This window comes from Carassius carassius, chromosome 49 (assembly GCF_963082965.1).
Source record: "Carassius carassius chromosome 49, fCarCar2.1, whole genome shotgun sequence".
Lineage (NCBI taxonomy): Eukaryota > Metazoa > Chordata > Actinopteri > Cypriniformes > Cyprinidae > Carassius > Carassius carassius.
This window is the reverse complement of record NC_081803.1, coordinates 3,482,941-3,504,204: the sequence shown is the minus strand read 5'-3', so window position 1 is coordinate 3,504,204 and position 21,264 is coordinate 3,482,941. Positions and strand designations below refer to the sequence as shown.

General features: G+C 34.3%; 1 pseudogene; it reads left to right on the top strand.

Annotated features, from left to right (window-relative positions):
* Positions 1-21,264, top strand: part of LOC132132331 (sarcosine dehydrogenase, mitochondrial-like) — a 77,087-nt pseudogene that overhangs the window by 1,319 nt on the left and 54,504 nt on the right.

Here is a 21,264-nt window from a genome sequence, read left to right as displayed (position 1 = left end):
TATTAAGTATGTGAACATTTATATGTCTGAATATAAATCATACAATGAATTTACCTATCAGATGTTACCTATCATTAATTTGGATCCCGTTTTGCCTGTTGTCAGTTAAATTGTCAAATTGAATTTTTTATCCAAATTTGATTTAGTATTTTACACTAAACAACCCTTTAAAACGTTAAGAAATATTACAAAAAATTCTATCACAAGTAATTTATACATTCTGTAAAGGTTTAGCCAGGTAGGGTGTAATATTATTTTAATATTTTAAATTCATCATTCGTTTACTTTTTGATTATTTTACTTAAATATTTTAAGTATTTCTTCAAATGGATTTCATAATGAAATTTCATAGAGTTTCAGTTTTAATACCATACAATACAGCAAAATCCTGTCACTTATTCCTGCGTGTGTTTTTTAGGGGTCTGGGTCACTAAGCTGGGTAACATGGCAGGCGTCAGTGTTCCTTTGATTGCCATGCACCATGCTTATATCGTCACAGAAAGAATCGAGGGAATTCAGGTGAGCTTTTAGATGCGTCTCACTGTCCAGTTCAGCATAGCATAGATCTTTAGAATTCCATGCACAAAACACAGCCGATACACTCAAGTTCACATCATTAAGGGGAGACATAGATGTTTTACATAACAGGGAGGTGGTAATTTGCATTATTTATTCATATCATGGTGCATGCAGGGAAACAGAGTCCAGCATCCATTACTGATTTATTTTAATGTGTTGATATAAAAAAATACTGAACCGTTTCACCACTTTTGTATGCAATATTTTAGTTCAGTCGTGTTTTATTCTCTTGAATACTTGTGGTCCAGTTTAACCATGTGCTGCAATAGCACTGATCTATATTTAAAATAATAAATTATTTTTACAGCAAATATTCATCCTATGTCTTAATTAATATAATGGAAAATGTTTTTATTCAAATTATTCCAAATTGATGCCACATTTACACATAGCCGGGTATTTAGAGAAATGAATATTTCACCCCCTCCGTTTTCAAAAATAACATCGTGCACCAGAGGTGGGTAGTAACGAGTTACATTTACTTCGTTACATTTACTTGAGTAATTATTTGGGGTAACTAATACTTTTCGGAGTATATTTAAAGATGGGTACTTTATACTCTTACTTGAGTAAATTTTTGGGGAAAAATCTGTACTTTTACTCCGTTACTGTGGGCGACGCTCCTCTCGTTACTTTATCTTAATGCAATAAATGTTATAAATGCTTCAGTTTATTCCAAACGCGCCGTCTACTTTTCTCTGGGCAATGAGCGATGCCCAGTCGCGAATGATTCATTCTTTTGAGTCAATTCTGTTCAAAGGCTTGATCAAACCAATTGGCAAACGAGTGAATTGGTTCATGAATCAGTTTGAATGAGTTGTTCAGTTCCCTGCCGCACGCGCTGAGCATCAGCGGTTCACTCAGAGTTGTAACGTGTCTGGAACTGCACTGAATTGAAAGCAAATCTGCAAAGGCTATTATTTGCTAGCGATGGAGATCCTTATTAGATGAACACCGCGTGTGCTGTCTACTGTTTAACAGGTAATAACTTGGGCTACATTCGATTACAGTACACGATAGCACTTTGACATTAGTTTGTTGTACATGTGTGGCTTATAACAGAGGGGAGTCAATTGAATGCAGCTTCTAAAAGAGAAAAAATAGCCGATGAAGATTTTATTAATTTTAATACAATCACACCGGTGCAAGTACGTTCAGCAAGTCATAGCAACAGCTGCTGAATTCAGATCTGTGATCGCTGGCTGGCGGTGAGCCAGAGATAGATGCGTTTATACAGCGCTGCGCATTATAACCAATCACACATGATTCTATTGAGCTTATTAAAGCATTGGCCAATCAGAGGCGTTCAGATGAGTCAATCGCTGAAATGCCGGTGCTTCCTTCACTCGCTCACTGACTGAATACCTCTTTCTGGCGAATTCTCTCGCAGGAACAACAAAGTGCAGATGTGTGTACGAATCTTTAATTAAGATATTGATTTCACAGTGTTAACAGTTTCAGTGATTTTAATGGGAGTTTCTGAGAGTGATTGAAATCTAGACTGTCAGTGAAAATGATCTTTAATAATGTAAATGTTATTTGCTCTCTTTCTGAACAATGAAAGATTAGTAGAAATATTTATATCACATTAACTTTCAATGTTAAATTCACATTTAATATAAAGTCAGTCGTATTAAAAATATGTTATGGCATGACACCTATATCTGTTACTTAAGTAAACAGACAGGGTTTTATAATAAATTACATAAATTGGAGTAAAGGCTGATGAAATATATACATTTATACACGCACACATACATTACATACATTTTATCTATATATCTAAATAAAAATAGGCTCAGTATATATGACCCAAAGTAACTAGTAACTAACTACTTGAGTAGATTTTTTTATCCGATACTCTTTTACTCTTACTCAAGTAACTATTCAAGACTAGTACTTTTACTTTTACTTGAGTAAATATTTCTAGAAGTATTTTTACTTTTACTTGAGTACAGTTTTTGGGTACTCTACCCACCTCTGTCGTGCACACAACATCGTTTCAAAAAAAGTTGTCGTTTACATCAACCCGCATAAATACGCCGTCGAGCGCCATCATAACTATGCCAAACCTATGGGCGGCAGTGTAGGGAGAAGGATAAAGGGATATTAAAAAATAATTAATTAAGCTTATTGCATGTTGTGCCCTATTAACTAAACCTAACCTCACCTGTGAAAAGTAGAACAGGGCTCAGCAATAAGGATGTCTTGATGAGCCAGGCCCAGTTTGAGAGAGTTTCAGGCCACTTGGCCCATGTTTGATTAGTTCATCTGGTTCACCTGTGTTAGTTAATTCTCCTCATTTGGTCTGTGTATTTAAGTTCCTCTGTTTCTCCTTTATCTTCATGGATTATCATCTTCTTGGATTCTATTAAACACTTTGTGTAGATGACCGTCATCTTAGTGTGCCCTTCCTCTACACGTTGCTTGACGGAAATCAAGGAATTGTTCTAAATTAAATGTGTTAGCAGCCAAGGAAACCAAAGAAAATGATGTGACACATGCATTAGTTCGAATTGTGTTAAAATTATAAATAGATGTTTCACACTAGATTGCTGTTTCTTCCTGCTGTGTTGAGTCTGTCCCTCCTTCACGTTTTTTTTTTTTTTGCTCTTGGTCTGTTTTAAGCCCTATGGAGTCGTCTTGCTCTATTCACTTTACACTGCAGTGGCAAAACACAACAGCGGCTGTGGCATGAGCACTTAACACACTCCCTCTGTGGATTATGCAACACTGTGTGTGTGTGTGTGTGTGTGTGTGTGTGTGAGAGGGAGAGCGCTTGTAGTTTGATGCATAGTTGATGACAGCCGTGTTTCTCTTCACAGCTAGTCATCACTGAAACTGAAGAGATGAAATGTTTGTCATTCATATGAGGTGCTAGTAAAGCCGATTGACTTTTTTTGCTCCTGAAGGGTCTGTGAAACTGAGCAATTAATATTAACCCCCCCCCCCTTTTTAAATCAGAATTAAAATAAACAGTGGACAAAAACAAATCGATAAAATATTTTTTTTAAAGAAGCCTCTTATGCTCACCAAGGCCGCATTTATTTGTTCAAAAAAAAAAAAAAATACAGTAAAAATGCTTGTTTCTGCCTAACTTATTTTAACTTATTTTATGTAAAGTCTGAAGTTTTATTTTTTTTTAAATTTCTTGTTTTGTCACAATTTTTTTTTCTCGCAATTCTAAGAAACAACAACAACAACAGATTAATGAGATATAAAAAAAGTCAACATTCTGTGGTGGAAATAAAATGAACTGCGAGATGATTCAGATTTGCATCACAGAAATAAATTGCATTTGTTTCAAATAGAAAACTCTAAATTGTAATAATATTTCGCAATTATATTGTTTTTACTGTATTTTTCATGAAAAAAATTGCAACCTTAGTAAAAAAAAATAAGAGTCTTCTTTCAAAACAATTTAAAATTCTTAATTCTTCCATGCGTTTGAAAGGTAGTGTGTGACTGAGCATGCTGCTCATATCATGTGGTGAGATGGAGTCATGTTGTTGTTTAGTAAAGCACCATATGGCTGCTATAAAAGCCATTTTGAACACATGAACACAATGAGCTAGTTTTCTTTTGAAGTGTTGATATTTGAACGTATGATGTGAACTTATTTTTAAGTTCTAAAATGTTTTTTTTTTTTCTAGAATATGCTCAACGTCAGGGACCATGATGCATCAGTCTACCTCCGGTGCCGCTCTTTCTGTGGGAGGCTACGAACACAACCCCATGTAAGTTGTAATAACTGTGATTCCAAATCTGAAAGCAAAATAATTTATCTGAGACATAAAAGTTGTTATTCCTTCCATATTTTTAATTAGTTGTGCGTATTGTATTTTCTGTGTTTGATTTGAGTTCCACAACCCAGATTTCAGTTCACATATGCATGATCACACCCCGCTCCTGGGAAGTTCCCACTTTTCAAGATGATTCAATGTGCATTCATGTGTGCGTTAGGTGTGTAACTGATGGGACTTACAAGTGCATTCAGGCTACACATTTATTTATTTATTTATTTATTTTATTTTTTCTGTTTATTATTATTTACAAGCCTCCAAAATACTCTCCAGCCTTTGTTGAAGAGGTCACAGAAATGTTATCAATGATTTCCTCAGAGTTTGACTGTTTTACAATTGCAGGGGATTTTAATATTCACATAGATAATGCAGAAAACAAAACTACAAAAGAAATGAAAACGCTTCTAAACACTTTTGACCTGATTCAGCATGTGCATGGACCCACACACAAAGGTGGACACACTCTGGACCTAATCATCAGTAGGGGTCTAAACATTTCATCCATTGTTATTAAGGACATAGCACTATCTGATCACTTCTGTATTTTCTTTGATATATTGATCTCTGCTACCACTGAATCTAGATCTGTCTCTGTCAGAAGGAGATGCATAAACGAGAACACAAGTGTACTATTTATGGAGGCAATATCTTTAACACCAAGCATTTCTGCAGACTCTGTTGATATTCTCCTAGATTCCTTCAACTCAAAAGTTAAGAATGTTATTGATGATATTGCTCCAATAATAGTCAGTAAGAAAACAAACAGACAGAAATCAGTTTGGAGAAGATCAACAGCAGTTCAGACTATGAAAAGACAATGCAGAAAAGCCGAGCGGATGTGCCGGAAGACAAAACTTGAAATTCACTAGCATCTATAAAGACAGCCTTCATGATTTTAATGTGAAACTAGCCACAGCTAGACAGAATTTCTTCTCAAACCTTATAAACAGTAACTTAAACAACACTTGTACTCTTTTTGCCACTGTTGAGAGACTGACAAACCCTCAAGTCAGATTCCCACTGAAATGCTCTCAGACAGCAAATGCAATGAGTTTGCTTCCTTCTTTTCTGAGAAGATCATCAATATCAAGAAGGCGATTAGCACATCCTCAAGTAATGCAGAGGTCAAACAGATTCGGCCACAATATCAAAAAGATACTATGTCTACTTTTGAAGCAATTGATAGCAAAATTCTGGAAAACATAGTGCAGCAACTAAAATCATCAACCTGCTGTCTTGACACATTTCCCACATCTTTTTTCCAAAGTGTGCTTAACTGCTTAGAAGCAGATCTTTTAGAAGTGGTGAACGCCTCACTTCTTTCTGGGACATTTCCAAACTCCCTTAAAACTGCAGTTGTTAAGCCCCTCCTGAAAAAGAGCAATCTTGATAACACAATTTTGAGCAATTTTAGACCAATATCTAATCTTCCTTTTATAGGCAAAATTATAGAAAAGTTTGACCAGTTTGACCACATTTACACTGTATTGTCTTTGCAATGATCTCCAGCCTTCTGTCAGCTCACGCTTTCGCTAGAGAAAGCAGCAGTCATGCTATGAAACAGCGGATCAATATCTCAGGGAAGTGTGAACATTTTGAGAAATGTGTTTGTAGAAACGGTGGCGGTCTGAAACTTTTAATGAGACAGTGGGAAGCCTGGCTGGGTTCTCAGCACATGCAGCCTCTACAGTTTTATTTTTACACTTCAGTCTGCTCCACTCTGGTCACATATTCTCTCGTTTTTTGCGATCAGCATTTCATCAGCTGTCCGATTGCTCACACCGTCTGCTGCTCCTTTCTAACCCACGGTTTCGAGTTCATTGACAGTCCCCTGTGGCAGTGAGAGAAGACAGTGACAAACACAGGACTTTGCTTAAACAAAATTACAAATTGAGAAGTCTTCATGGTGGAAGCATGATTGATGTGCCAAGAAAGTGAAGTTGGAGCTGTGCAGATGGTGGGAGGAGGTTCAGTCTGCTCCGTAAAATTAACATGAAATCAAAACTAACTCTATAAGAGTTCTTAATAAATGTCTTATTATGCTGTAAAGAATAAAACTTCACTATACAAGATATAGATGTAAAACTTAACTATAATAGATATAAAGTTAGAATTTGCAAGATATAAACTCACAGTTGCGAGATATAAATTTAGAATTCTGAGAAAAAAAATCTGTATTGAGATATAAAGTCTCAATTGCAAGTAAAAGTAAGTAAAAGGTCTAAATTGCAAAATGAAACTATGAATTGTGAGCTATAACGTCAGAATATACTCCAAATCTCCAAATTGCAAGATATAAGCTCCAGATTGTGAAAAACTCAAAATTGAGAAATATAACGTCTGAATTGTGAGATATAACGTCTGAATTGTTAGATATAACATCTGAGTTGTGAGATATAACATTTGAATTGCGAGATATAACGTCTGAATTGAGAGATACAGTATAACGTCTGAATAGTGAGATATAACGTTTGAATAGTGAGATATAATGTCTGAATAGTGAGATATAATGTCTGAATTGTGAGATATAATGTCTGAATTGAGAGATACAGTATAACGTCTGAATAGTGAGATATAACGTTTGAATAGTGAGATATAATGTCTGAATAGTGAGATATAACGTTTGAATAGTGAGATATAATGTCTGAATAGTGAGATATAATGTCTGAATTGTGAGATATAATGTCTGAATTGTGAGATATAATGTCTGAATTGCGAGATATAATGTCTGAATTGAGAGATACAGTATAACGTCTGAATTGCAAGATATGTCTGAATTGCGAGATACAGTATAATGTCTGAATTGCGAGATACAGTATAATGTCTGAATTGCGAGATATAATGTCTGAATAATGAGATATAATGTCTGAATAGGGAGATATAATGTCTGAATTGTGAGATTTAACATCTGAATTGCGAGATACAGTATAACGTCTGAATAGTGAGATATAATGTCTGAATAGTGAGATATAATATCTGAATAGTGAGATATAATGTCTGAATAGTGAGATATAATATCTGAATAGTGAGATATAATGTCTGAATAGTGAGATTTAACATCTGAATTGCGAGATACAGTATAATGTCTAAATAGTGAGATATAATGTCTGAATTGAGAGATACAGTATAACGTCTGAATTGCAAGATATGTCTGAATTGCGAGATACAGTATAATGTCTGAATTGCGAGATATGATGTCTGAATAATGAGATATAATGTCTGAATAGTGAGATATAATGTCTGAATTGTGAGATTTAACATCTGAATTGCGAGATACAGTATAATGTCTAAATAGTGAGATATAATGTCTGAATTGTGAGATTTAACATCTGAATAGTGAGATATAATGTCTGAATAGTGAGATATAATGTCTGAATTGTGAGATATAATGTCTGAATTGTGAGATATAATGTCTGAATAATGAGATATAATGTCTGAATTGTGAGATATAATGTCTGAATTGTGAGATATAATGTCTGAATTGTGAGATATAATGTCTGAATTGTGAGATATAATGTCTGAATTGCGAGATATAATGTCTGAATTGTGAGATATAATGTCTGAATTGCGAGATATAATGTCTGAATAGTGAGATTTAACATCTGAATAGTGAGATATAATGTCTGAATTGTGAGATATAATGTCTGAATTGTGAGATATAATGTCTGAATTGTGAGATATAATGTCTGAATTGTGAGATATAATGTCTGAATTGCGAGATATAATGTCTGAATAGTGAGATATAATGTCTGAATAGTGAGATATAATGTCTGAATAGTGAGATATAATGTCTGAATAGTGAGATATAATGTCTGAATAATGAGATATAATGTCTGAATAGTGAGATATAATGTCTGAATTGTGAGATATAATGTCTGAATAGTGAGATATAATGTCTGAATAGTGAGATATAATGTCTGAATAGTGAGATATAATGTCTGAATAGTGAGATATAATGTCTGAATAGTGAGATATAATGTCTGAATTGTGAGATTTAACATCTGAATTGCGAGATACAGTATAATGTCTAAATAGTGAGATATAATGTCTGAATTGTGAGATATAATGTCTGAATTGTGAGATTTAACATCTGAATTGCGAGATACAGTATAATGTCTAAATAGTGAGATATAATGTCTGAATTGTGAGATATAATGTCTGAATTGTGAGATATAATGTCTGAATTGTGAGATACAGTATAACGTCTGAATAATGAGATATAATGTCTGAATTGTGAGATATAATGTCTGAATTGTGAGATTTAACATCTGAATTGCGAGATACAGTATAATGTCTAAATAGTGAGATATAATGTCTGAATTGTGAGATATAATGTCTGAATTGTGAGATATAATGTCTGAATTGTGAGATATAATGTCTGAATTGTGAGATTTAACATCTGAATTGTGAGATATAATGTCTGAATAGTGAGATATAATGTCTGAATAGTGAGATATAATGTCTGAATAGTGAGATATAATGTCTGAATAATGAGATATAATGTCTGAATAGTGAGATATAATGTCTGAATAGTGAGATATAATGTCTGAATAGTGAGATATAATGTCTGAATAGTGAGATATAATGTCTGAATAGTGAGATATGTCTGAATTGTGAGATATAATGTCTGAATTGTGAGATATAATGTCTGAATTGTGAGATATAATGTCTGAATAGTGAGATATAATGTCTGAATAGTGAGATATAATGTCTGAATAGTGAGATATAATGTCTGAATAGTGAGATATAATGTCTAAATAGTGAGATATGTCTGAATTGTGAGATATAATGTCTGAATTGTGAGATATAATGTCTGAATAGTGAGATATAATGTCTGAATAGTGAGATATAATGTCTGAATAATGAGATATAATGTCTGAATAATGAGATATAATGTCTGAATTGTGAGATATAATGTCTGAATAATGAGATATAATGTCTGAATAATGAGGTATAATGTCTGAATAGTGAGATATAATGTCTGAATAGTGAGATATAATGTCTGAATAGTGAGATATGTCTGAATAGTGAGATATGTCTGAATAGTGAGATATAATGTCTGAATAGTGAGATATAATATCTGAATAGTGAGATATAATGTCTGAATAGTGAGATATAATGTCTGAATAGTGAGATATAATGTCTGAATAGTGAGATATAATGTCTAAAGAGTGAGATATGTCTGAATTGTGAGATATAATGTCTGATTTGTGAGATATAATGTCTGAATAATAAGATGTAATGTCTGAATTGTGAGATATAATGTCTGATTTGTGAGATATAATGTCTGATTTGTGAGATATAATGTCTGAATAATAAGATATAATGTCTGAATTGTGAGATATAATGTCTGATTTGTGAGATATAATGTCTGATTTGTGAGATATAATGTCTGAATAATAAGATATAATGTCTGAATTGTGAGATATAATGTCTGAATAATGAGATATAATGTCTGAATTGTGAGATATAATGTCTGATTTGTGAGATATAATGTCTGAATAATGAGATATAATGTCTGAATAATGAGATATAATGTCTGAATTGTGAGATATAATGTCTGAATAATGAGATATAATGTCTGAATAGTGAGATATAATGTCTGAATAGTGAGATATAATGTCTGAATAATGAGATATAATGTCTGAATAGTGAGATATAATGTCTGAATTGTGAGATATAATGTCTGAATAGTGAGATATAATGTCTGAATAGTGAGATATAATGTCTGAATAATGAGATATAATGTCTGAATAGTGAGATATAATGTCTGAATAGTGAGATATAATGTCTGAATAATGAGATATAATGTCTGAATAGTGAGATATAATGTCTGAATTGTGAGATATAATGTCTGAATAGTGAGATATAATGTCTGAATAGTGAGATATAATGTCTGAATAGTGAGATATAATGTCTGAATAGTGAGATATAATGTCTGAATTGTGAGATATAATGTCTGAATTGTGAGATATAACTTCTGATTCTGTTATTCACTTGGGAATCAAACAAAATTTTTCACGCTTTGAATTTGCATCACTTAAAAAAAACTGGCTCATAGGAGTCATTTGTACGGGACTAGATTTGAACTACATTTTATTTATGCTGTATGGTTTTGAATCACTAAAATTAACCGGCTCATAAGAGTTATTTTTACTGGAATCAAACTACATTTTTCATGCTGTATGTTTTTGATTCACTGAAAAGAACTGACTAATAAGAGCCATTCTTTAAGGATTCAAACTGGTCATGTTATATGCTTTTGAATCTTTCTTATAACCAAATAAAAGAGTCATAAGTTCAGGAATCAAACTACATTTTTCACGCTGTATATTATTTAATTGCTAAAAAGATCCAGTTCATAAGAATCTTTCATCCAGGAATCAACCTTAACTGTATTAACAGCTCATAAGAGTCATTTGTTTGCACAGATATGCACCGATATTTTGTTCAGAATAGATGTGATGCAGAGTTGAGGGTATTTCTATAGTGATTGCTAGTATCTTCATCAGCTCATCACACATACTTTGTGACAGTGAGTTTGATCTTGCTGTGCGTGATTGGCTCACCAGACTGCCAGTCAAATTACTCTGCACTCTGATTGGCTGATTTGTCACCATTCCAGCTCTCCCCAGAGATTCAGTCAACCTTTACTGGCTGTACTAAGAGATGATGACAGATGTGAAATGCCGCTAACACACTGTAGTGGCTGTCAGTCACTTGCAGGCGGGTTTCAGGTCAGTGGATGAGCGCTCCTCAAATCATTTTAGGAGAGTGATAGCAAAAACTCCATTCATCAACTATTAAAAACGAGATGTTAAGCATATGTATAATTCAGCTCTGCTATCATTGGACCTTACATGAATCCCATTTAAGGCATGATAATTATACCTTTAGGCAGGACCGTGGTGTCCCACTGGCCATTTACTGCATCCACTTTAGTCAAGAACTACACTTGAAAATCACCCTTACTTGATTAAAACCACCTGTGTGCAGTGGTGTGTCACATGATTTCAGAATAAATGTATGAGTTTGTTTGCTGCTCAAACTCATGCTGTGTCTCATTGGCCTGCTGTGTTGTGAGTCAGAGGTCTTGGTCCACTAAACACTGATGACTCAATTAACTGAGACACCATTATGTGGGTTCACATTAAATATTATCAACAAAATTGCAGTATAATATGATTACTGATATACTTTGAGATCTGGCCTGGATATTATTTATTCTTTATTTATGTATTTATGGGCATATATATATTAAAAACAGTAAAATTTGTAATATTGTGAAATGTGTTTAATGTTATATTTAAATGAATTTTAAAATGTAATTTATTCCTGTGATCAAAGCTGAATTTTCAGCATCATATAATTATTCAAATATGCTGATTTGCTGCTCTAGAAACATTTATTATTATTATCAATGTTAGAAGCAGTTTTTGCTGCTTGATATTTTCATGGAAACCGTGATACATTTTTTTTCTTTTTCTTTTTTTTTTATCACTGTTTAATTTTTTCTTTTACAAAGTACAGGATTTATATAGATATCTTTTATGACTCTATAAGTGTATTTTTAAATATATATATATATATATTATATTATTTATATTTTTTATGTAAAGAACATAAAGTGAAAATGAAACAAATTTTTACTCGTGTTAATAATGTAATTTGTAAAGAAGAAAAATGTTAACGAAACCTTAGACCACATTATAAATCTGTGATTCATTTGATATTAAGTGTTTTTTTATCTAAGAAACAAGATTTTACAGTATTATAAAAATAATAAAATAATAATAATTTTGACAGATCTTTCGTTCATTGAAGCACAAGTTGCTATCTTTATCATTCTCAAATCCTGCTCAGTATAATAATAATAATATAATAACATCACAATAATGCCACAAAAATTATATTGCAATTTGTATTACATTTATAAAATAAATTCAAAATTAGCAGCATTTTCACTAGTGATCTAACTTTTGGACTTCCAATATATATTTGAATCAATCCAAATGTGTTGTAATATGAGTTTGTAGCATTTGATCTCAATTGGATCACGTTTAGTCAGTTTCTCATGTTCTAAAGGCATTGGTTTGCTGTTGTTGAAGTCGTATTTGACACTATAAGGTGACCTCTGAGGACAGAAGTCAGAGCACTTTGGTCATTTCTCTGAGGCCATAGCTGTGTGTGTGTGTGTGTGTGTGTGTGTGTGTGGTGATGTATGAATAAGAGTGATGGAGGAGAGGAAGAATATGGATAAATAAAATATAGCTGCAGCCTCAAAGAGCAAATGATGCTACAGAAAACACTTTCTCATGTGGAGTAATGGAGTAAGGTGTGTCTCTGCTCTTCATCTCTCTTTTTCTGTCTCACCTCTCAATCGATCTTGCACTCGTGGCCTTTGTTTTTCCTCGCACTCATTCACCTTTGCATTTCTCTCCTTCTTCGATGCTTTTGAGGGTCATCCCACAGTATCTTACTCCTGAAAGCTTTGACCGTTACGAATAGACCATTATAAGTGAGCGTTCAGCAGCGATACATTTTTAAAGAGCCTCTCAGAAAGATCTGATCTGACCCACCAGCAGCACCATGTGCCTCATTTTCCCACCTCTCACCCTTATTTTCTTACTCTTTGTGCTTTAAAATGCCTTATCACAAACTCTCATAGCAATTTTTTTTTCCTGAAGTGCTTTTACATTTACATTTAATTTAGTCATTTAGCAGATGCTTTTATCCAAATATAGTGAATGACACTGTATATATATATATATATATATATATATATATATGTGTGTGTATTTTATCCCTTTTTTTTCTTTTTTTTTTTCTCCAGAATCTTCACTGAATTTCACATTGAATTTCTTCACTGCTGATCTCAAGCCCCTGATGGGTGAAGCACCAGAAGTGAGAGGCTTTTTCCTTGGATGTGGCTTCAACAGTACAGGTAGAGCATGGAGCTTGAACACACACACACACACACACACCTGTCTCTTCCACAGATGACCAGTGCCAAATTAATAATTTAACCCTGAAACCCTGCAGAGATCACATGCAAAATCCAATCCCACTCTCCGTGTACACGCCATCTACTCGAGATTAACGCAGCTTGATCTCTGACCCCTGCGTGTCTCTTTGTGTGCAGATTTTTCATTGCACTTTATTTGCCCTAATTACATTACATCACGTTTAATTGCAAGATTAAAAATGCAAAGGAATGCATTTTGAGGTGGTATTTTTGGATGCAGATGGCTCGTGATTTTGAAGGTCAGATGAAACTCAGTCCGGATCTGGAGTAATGCCGATTGTGCTCCGCTTGAGGCCAGGTCACCTTGCAGGCTTCAGACATGCTGACGGTCAACAGGCCGTGATCATGTGAACGGATCAGAATACATAGCTATTGGAGTCACTATCAGATATTAGATGCATGCTTGCGTTTTTATGACACGTGGATTCCTGACCTCAGCATGCCAGACTTAATATTTCTGTTATGTTTTGAATATCTTGTAAAATGTATTTTATTCCTGTAATCAAAGCTGTATTTTCAGCATCATTCCTCCAGTCTTCAGTGTCACATGATCCTTCAGAAATCATTCTGATATACTGATTTGCTGCTCAAAAAACATTTCTGATTATTATATTATAATGTTAAAATCAATGTTTTGTTGTTTTGTGGATACTGTGAAACATTCAAAAGTTTGGAGTAAGTAAGATTATAAAAATTAATACTTGGAGATGAATAATAATTAGAAATTAATACTTTTATTCAGCAAGGATGCATTAAATTGCTCAAAAAAGTAAAGACATTTATGTTATTACAAAAAATATTTAAATAAATGCTGTTCTTTTGATCTCTCTATTTTTCAAAGAATCCTGAAAATCAGATTCCACAAACATACTGAGTTATAAAAATAAGAAAGAGTATTAATAATTGAGCACCAATAATAACTAATAATAATTGAGCTCCAAATCAGTATATCAGAATGATTTCTGAAGGATCATGTGACACTGAAGAAAATTCACCATCACAGGAATAAATTACATTTTAAAATACATTACAATAGAAAACAGTTATTTTAAATTGTAATAATATTCATTACTGTTTATACTCTGTTTGTCTTTAAAAAAAAATTATTTAAATAACTTTTGCTCAGTAGTGTAGGTCATGCAGACTTGGAATGACATGACGGTGAATAAATGATGACATAATATTCATTTATAGGTAACTATTCATTTGAGGACAAACCATTATCATCCTGAAACCATTAGATAAACCATTCAGTCTTGAAAGAAGCACTGAAATCCGTGATTAATTGCACATCTTTTGCTCTTGGAGAAAAACGGTGTATTCAAAACTCTAATGAGAAGTGCTTCAAGTGGGTATTAGCCTGGTACTTCTGGCGAAAATGTTGATCAGAGAGTCTCCTTGGGATATCATTATGTGTGTGTGTCCATCAGTATGCATGACCATGGAGATGCCGTCCTTCCCCACTGCTTCCATCATGTCTGCATGTTTGTCTTCAGGTCAGGTTTTTCCATGTCTCAGTTCTCCTGTTCAGTGTTACTTTCACACCATTGCATGGGGACAGAAATATATGCAGGTGGAAGTTGTCTTGAAGAGTTTCAGGACTGCTGATTATATGTGATTATATGTGTGTGTGTGTGTGTGTTTGTGTTTGTGTGTGTTGTAGTAAAAGAGGTCAGTCTGAGGCAGATGGTGGCCCATTTGTGATGTGATTGTTAAGAGCCGCTTCCCTTCTGAAGAACACCACAGGCTCTTACTGTGTCTGAATATACCAACTTCCGTTCCGTATAGTAGTCAAAAAACAGCAGTATGTCTGAATTCATTGTTTTTATTAGTGACGCGCAAAAATTTTGCCAACTGAAAATATTGGGCTGGTAATGAATATTCGGTTTCGACAGTGCTAAGATCAGAGGAGGAAAATGCGCTCAAGATGGTCGACAAAAGAGCGATGTTTATTTAATAATTAACCAAATAAGTAATAACTAAACATTGTTTAGTGTTTAGTTGCTTCCTACAGCAAATTATTTGAATATCTTCCCTCATGAGGTTCCATTGTTAAAGGCATAGTTCACCCAAAAATGAAAATTTGATGTTTATCTGCTTACCCCCAGAGGATCCAAGATGTTGGTGACTTTCAGTAGAACACAAACAGTGATATTTAAAACAAACCGTTGCAGTCTATCACTCTTATAATGTAAGTGGATGGGAATCACGACTAAAACATAAAAAAAAAATTATAATAAAAAAAACATACACAAATAAAACCAAATTAAACCCTGCGCCTCGTGATGATACATTGATGTGTAAAGACACAAAACAATTGGTCTGTGCAAGAAACTGGACATTATTTGTAGTTTTACCTCTGATTCACGCAATGTCTGAACTGTTTGAACTCTCCTGAGCACGTCCTGTTGTACGGGTTCTCAAGCAGGAACATAAGGCATCTTCTTCTTCTTGCTTTATGGCGGATCGCAGACTTGAGTGCATTACCGCCACCTATCTATCAAGTGGACCATTGACACTCTATCTACAATCTCAATTAGGAGTGTCAATGGTCCACTTGATAGATAGGTGGAGGTAATGCACTTATAAGTCTGCAATACACCATAAAGCAAGAAGAAGATACAAGACGTTTCATTTTTGTGTGAGCTATCCCTTTAAGACCATGATCAGTAGAATAATTTTTTGTTCTACACTAAAGAAGTAAGAATAGCTGTGCAATTATATACTTTTAGCATTCAGATAAATATGTGCTGTGCGCTTTTCTCTCAATATCACAACAAACACACAACAACAAAAACTGTGACAAAAATGTGTTACTTGTGTCTGTTAAGAATTACATGTCATAGAAGGCGGAGCCACATCGCCAAACCCACCTATTACATAATCGTCATTGATTAATAGCATTTCGAAGATGTTTAACAGCTGGCAGGAAGTTTTCCTGGATAGTTTGTGCTGGCAATATGTTTCAGACCACCAAAACCAGATTTGGCCAGATTTGGTTTGAAATGTGACACATTTCGCTGTCTTCAATGGCAGCTGCCTATATAGACAGTAAACAGCAATGCAGTTCTCCAGTTTTTAAAACAGGGCCATGTACTCTCAGGCACCTACACACACATGTATGTGATCACCATGTTTCATATAGTGCTCTGAAGCTTCCTTCTTTCTTTCTTTCTCATCTCCCCTGACATTTGCAGAAATACCTCTAGTGATTTGGTCGCTGCTTTGATGAAGAAAGAGAACTGGGGTGTGTGTGTTCTCAGAGGAAAGCATAGATGGGAAGGTCTAACCACATGGTGTCTTTAACTCATGCAATGTTGAACTCTCATTCCTGCCCCAGCAGTTCAGCTGTAGCTCAACACAGACCAAAGACCTGTGCAGTCATCAGGGAGACTAAAAAACACTCTCCAAAGTATCTTCTTTTATGTTCCACAGAAGAAAGAAAGTCAGGTTTGGAATGATTAATTTTGAGTAAATGATGAGAATTTCCATTTTTGGATAAGCTGAATCTTTATCTCAAAAGTGCCTTGAGGAAGTTTCAGGGTTGGGCAGGGAGTCCGAAAATGTGAAAAATTTCAAACAGTTCACAACAGAAACACAATTCTGCATGACGTAAATAGCACTATGTGCAGGTTCAGAGAGAAATTGTTTTTGCATCACACTGTGCTCCTTTTTCCAGTTTTTGCCTTTACACAAACATGTTTAGCCTTTGCTCCTGCATCTTTTGCAGCATCTCATGCATGATACATGCATGCCTCTAAATTATAAACATGTTCAAAACTTTGCTGAAAAACCTGTTGTTCACAATCTACTACATGCCTTCTGTCATCTGACTGATAGATTAGACTTTTTTAAGCAAGTAAACGGCCTTGTAGTTTAATCATAAAAACATCCACTCTACAGTATGTGTCTTTATGCTGTGAAGCCTTCACAGATTTGTATGTATTGTTAGTAATGTTTCAAGATAAATATTTACAGGTCCGAAGAATCTAAGGTTTACTTGATCTTCCATGCACCCAGTGATTTTTTTTTAGGAAAATCATGTTAAAATTTAAAGGGATAGTTGACCAAAACAATTTAAATTCTGTCATTTATTACTCACCATTGTGTTGTTCCAGTCCCTTAAAACTTTCGTTCATCCTCAGAGCACAATTGAAGATATTTTAAATCAAATCAGAGAGGTTTCTGTTCCTCCATTGACAGCCTTAGCAACTTTAACTTCGAAGGCCCAGAAATGTAGTAAAAACATCATGAAAGTAGTCCATGTTACTCCTGTGGTTCAACTGTAATTGTAACTATCCCTTTACGTATCAAATATGATCCATCGGCTTTTGAGGAGCATTTATTTCTTCATCTCTCAATCATCACAGTTTTGCATTATTTGCTACAGCTACAGAGCTTTGATCATAAAACTAAGCAATGCATTTAACATCTTACTAAGAAATGTTATTGGGAGGGATAGAGTGCAAACTGATATTTATATGGATTTTATGTAAGTAGTCTGTTATACTGTAGATCTTATTGATTTACATTGATTACGAGTTATTAGAATTCAGAATTTTATTTGACTATTTTAGCCTTAATATCATTAGCTGCATCAAATTGCACGTTTTGCTCAGTTTAGGTCTGTGAATAAAATCTGTGTGTTTTTCCTTCTCATATTAAACTTCATATTATATGGAAGCCCGTTTAATAACATAAAAAATATAATTGTGACTTTTCATCTCACAGTTTTTTTGCCCTTCATAAAAAAACCTGAATTGCCAGATATTTACTCTGAATTATGAGGGAGGAAAAAATCTGAGTTTATATCTCACAGTTGACAGGATATCTCAGAATGACAGAATAGTGAGATGTAAACCTGCAATTTTGAGAAAATTATCTTTTTGAATTGCAATTATCTTTATTTTTTTCCAGTGGTGAAAAAAGCTTCCATAATATTCTCACTATATCAGAAAAGACACTCAATGCAAACAAAACATTAAAACATTTTTTTTCCTAAAGACTCAAAAAGAATAATTAGGATTTCCTGAGTATTATTTCATATGTCAGGCTTGACCGGGTTAAAAAAAACATGTCTCTAGACCTTTTTCATTCTTCTGCCTCTCAGGTTTTTAAGCCCAAAAACTCGTTCTCTGTGAATGGCATCTGTTAGCAGCGTCTCTCTGCTTTGTCATGACTCATGAGAGCTCTAGAAATGCTTCTCGAGAGATAAAGCAGTGACGCGGCATGGAATTCAAGGCGGCCATTACTCAGCGACTCAGAGGTCTCTGGCTAATGTTAATTAAGTCATCAGGCAGCTAATGAGCCAGAAGTCCTTTAGAGACACCACCAACATCTCCACGGGCACTTGCTACGCTTCTTCCAAGATCCTGTCGCCCATTTGTTTCACTCCCCTTTGATTTGTCTCTCACTCGCCCTTCATTCCTCCTTGGTATTCCTCTGCTTCTGTTCATTATTCCTCTCCTGTCCGTTCAGAGCTGGCAAAGATTGATTTGCTCTGATGGTACAACTCTATCTAACTCTATGGTATCGTTCACCATAATCCGATTGGCAGCTATCAGTCACATTGTTTCTGGAGAGGTACTTTGTAGCTTGGTAAATGTTGTTTTGTGTTGCTTTGGGTTGTATACAAGTTTGACTGATTGTCTGAAGTAGGATAAAGTAGACTGGCAGGAATGTGTTGTCGGTGATGGGATGATGATTAACACGTGCTCTGTGATTTGATTGGCAGGTATGATGTTAGGGGGAGGATGCGGCAAAGAGCTGGCTCACTGGATTATTCACGGGCATCCTGAAAAAGATATGTATGGATATGATATCAGGTACATTTTGTGCAAGCATTTCTGTGAGTCCTACTTTATGTACTTTATGTACTTTGTTTGACTGTGTTTTTTTTCCGACCAGTGGAATATGGGAAATGTAAGCATTTTGAGACGGACGTGACATAAGTTATCAGGGACCATTCTGAACAATTCAATAAGTTAGTCAGTTGTTAAACCAATAACAACAATCTTTCCCACTGATGCACTAAAATATCACAAAAGTCATTAGTTCATGATTCAGTCTAGGGCTGCACAATTAATCAAAATAAAGACAAAATCAAGATATGATTTAGTGCGGTTATTAAATCATAAGTGTATTTGTAAATCCAGTGTTTTTAGCGTCTTCACAGTAAATGCTGCTCCACACAAACTCATCTCTGCATCTCGTCCAAAGTTTGAGTCACATAATGTGCATTTGGGAATGCAACATGCAGGAAACATCTTCTCAAACTTGTGATGAAAAGTGCTGAGTGGCCGTTGTTAACAAAAGAGAATCGTTAGAGAAGCCATCCATTCATTTTTCAGCCAAAATAACAGGTGGATGGTTTAACAATTAGAAATGAAGAAGACCATTAATATTATTATTGTAATTTTACAGTTCTAATTTAAAATGGTAAATTATTATTCATTTTTAATAATTTAAATATAATTTATTTAACAATTAATAACATTAATAATTAAATATGAATTGTTATTAATTAAATACGTATTTATTAACCTGTTAACTGTTACTCACATGTTTGAACATAGACTTGAAAGTGCATGATCCAAACCTAAATTCATGACTGAAACATTTTTGTAACATGATTTTTATGTACCATTTTCATGGTAATGCAATGCTTGATTTTAAAATGGGTTCCAAAGGATGAATTTTAAGATTTTATGTTTTCAGTTGATATATAATTGCTGAAGATTTCTAAAATGTGACAGAAAAAGGCAACGAAGAAGACTTTTTCTTAAAAAAAGGTCAGAACTCATGTTATGATGTAGGTTTTTGAGGTGCACTCTTGCCATAAATTAATCTATTACCTTTCCTACATAATATTTAACAAAAAAGATTGGTAAATTATATATTTAGGAGTCAGACATTTCCAACGATATATAGTTTGTCATGATTAGATTAAGAATTAATTGTAATATACTGAAGTAAACGTAGGTGTCCCATATACGGGACGGGGTGACAGTTAACAGGTTAAATGTAAATATTAATTAAATTATTATTAAAATGGTCAAAATTGTGCAGCCTCACAAGTAAGCTCGGTAAACCTAGAGGGTTTTTTTTTCTTTTTTTTACAAATCATGTTAAATCGCAATTTTTATGAGAAAATTGTATTTAAAAAAAAATACAATTGTGCAACTCTAAATCAGACTATAGTGATGTTTTTTCGTCAGTTTCGTCCAAACTGCTGGAAGAATTCAGAAATGAAAGAACCGTTTACCACAGCAAACATCATGAAGCTCATAGATTCTGCTAAATAAGAAAATCAGTTCTTGATTGCCAGTCCTACTGGTGTCTGAAGTAGTATTTCAAACACCACACACGGGTTTTGTTAATATGGTCAGTTTAGTGACCACATAAAAATGGCATCTGAGAAAGGAACATCATGGCACTGAGCTCAGGTCATCATCAGATGTGTGTGCTATTATAAAGGTCGCTCTGAACTCTGTCCAGCCTGCACTAGCATTCGCTAGTCTCTGTTTCTTGCTTCATCTCCCTTTTCCTGTGTCTCAGGCGGTTCCATCATTCCCTGACCAACAACATCCGCTGGATCAGAGAGCAGAGCCATGAATCGTACGCCAAAAACTATTCAGTAGTTTTCCCATTTGATGAACCTTTGGCCAGCCGCAACATGAGGAAAGACCCCTTCCACCAGGTTCTATTTATTTATTTATTTATTTACTTGATTTATTTTCCAAGATGCTTTTTTTCCCATTGTGACCTTATTTTGTAAAGACAATAAAGTACAATCCCACCCTCCCCCTTTAATGCATAAACAATCTTATTGTCATTACAATAATGCAAAAAAAAAAC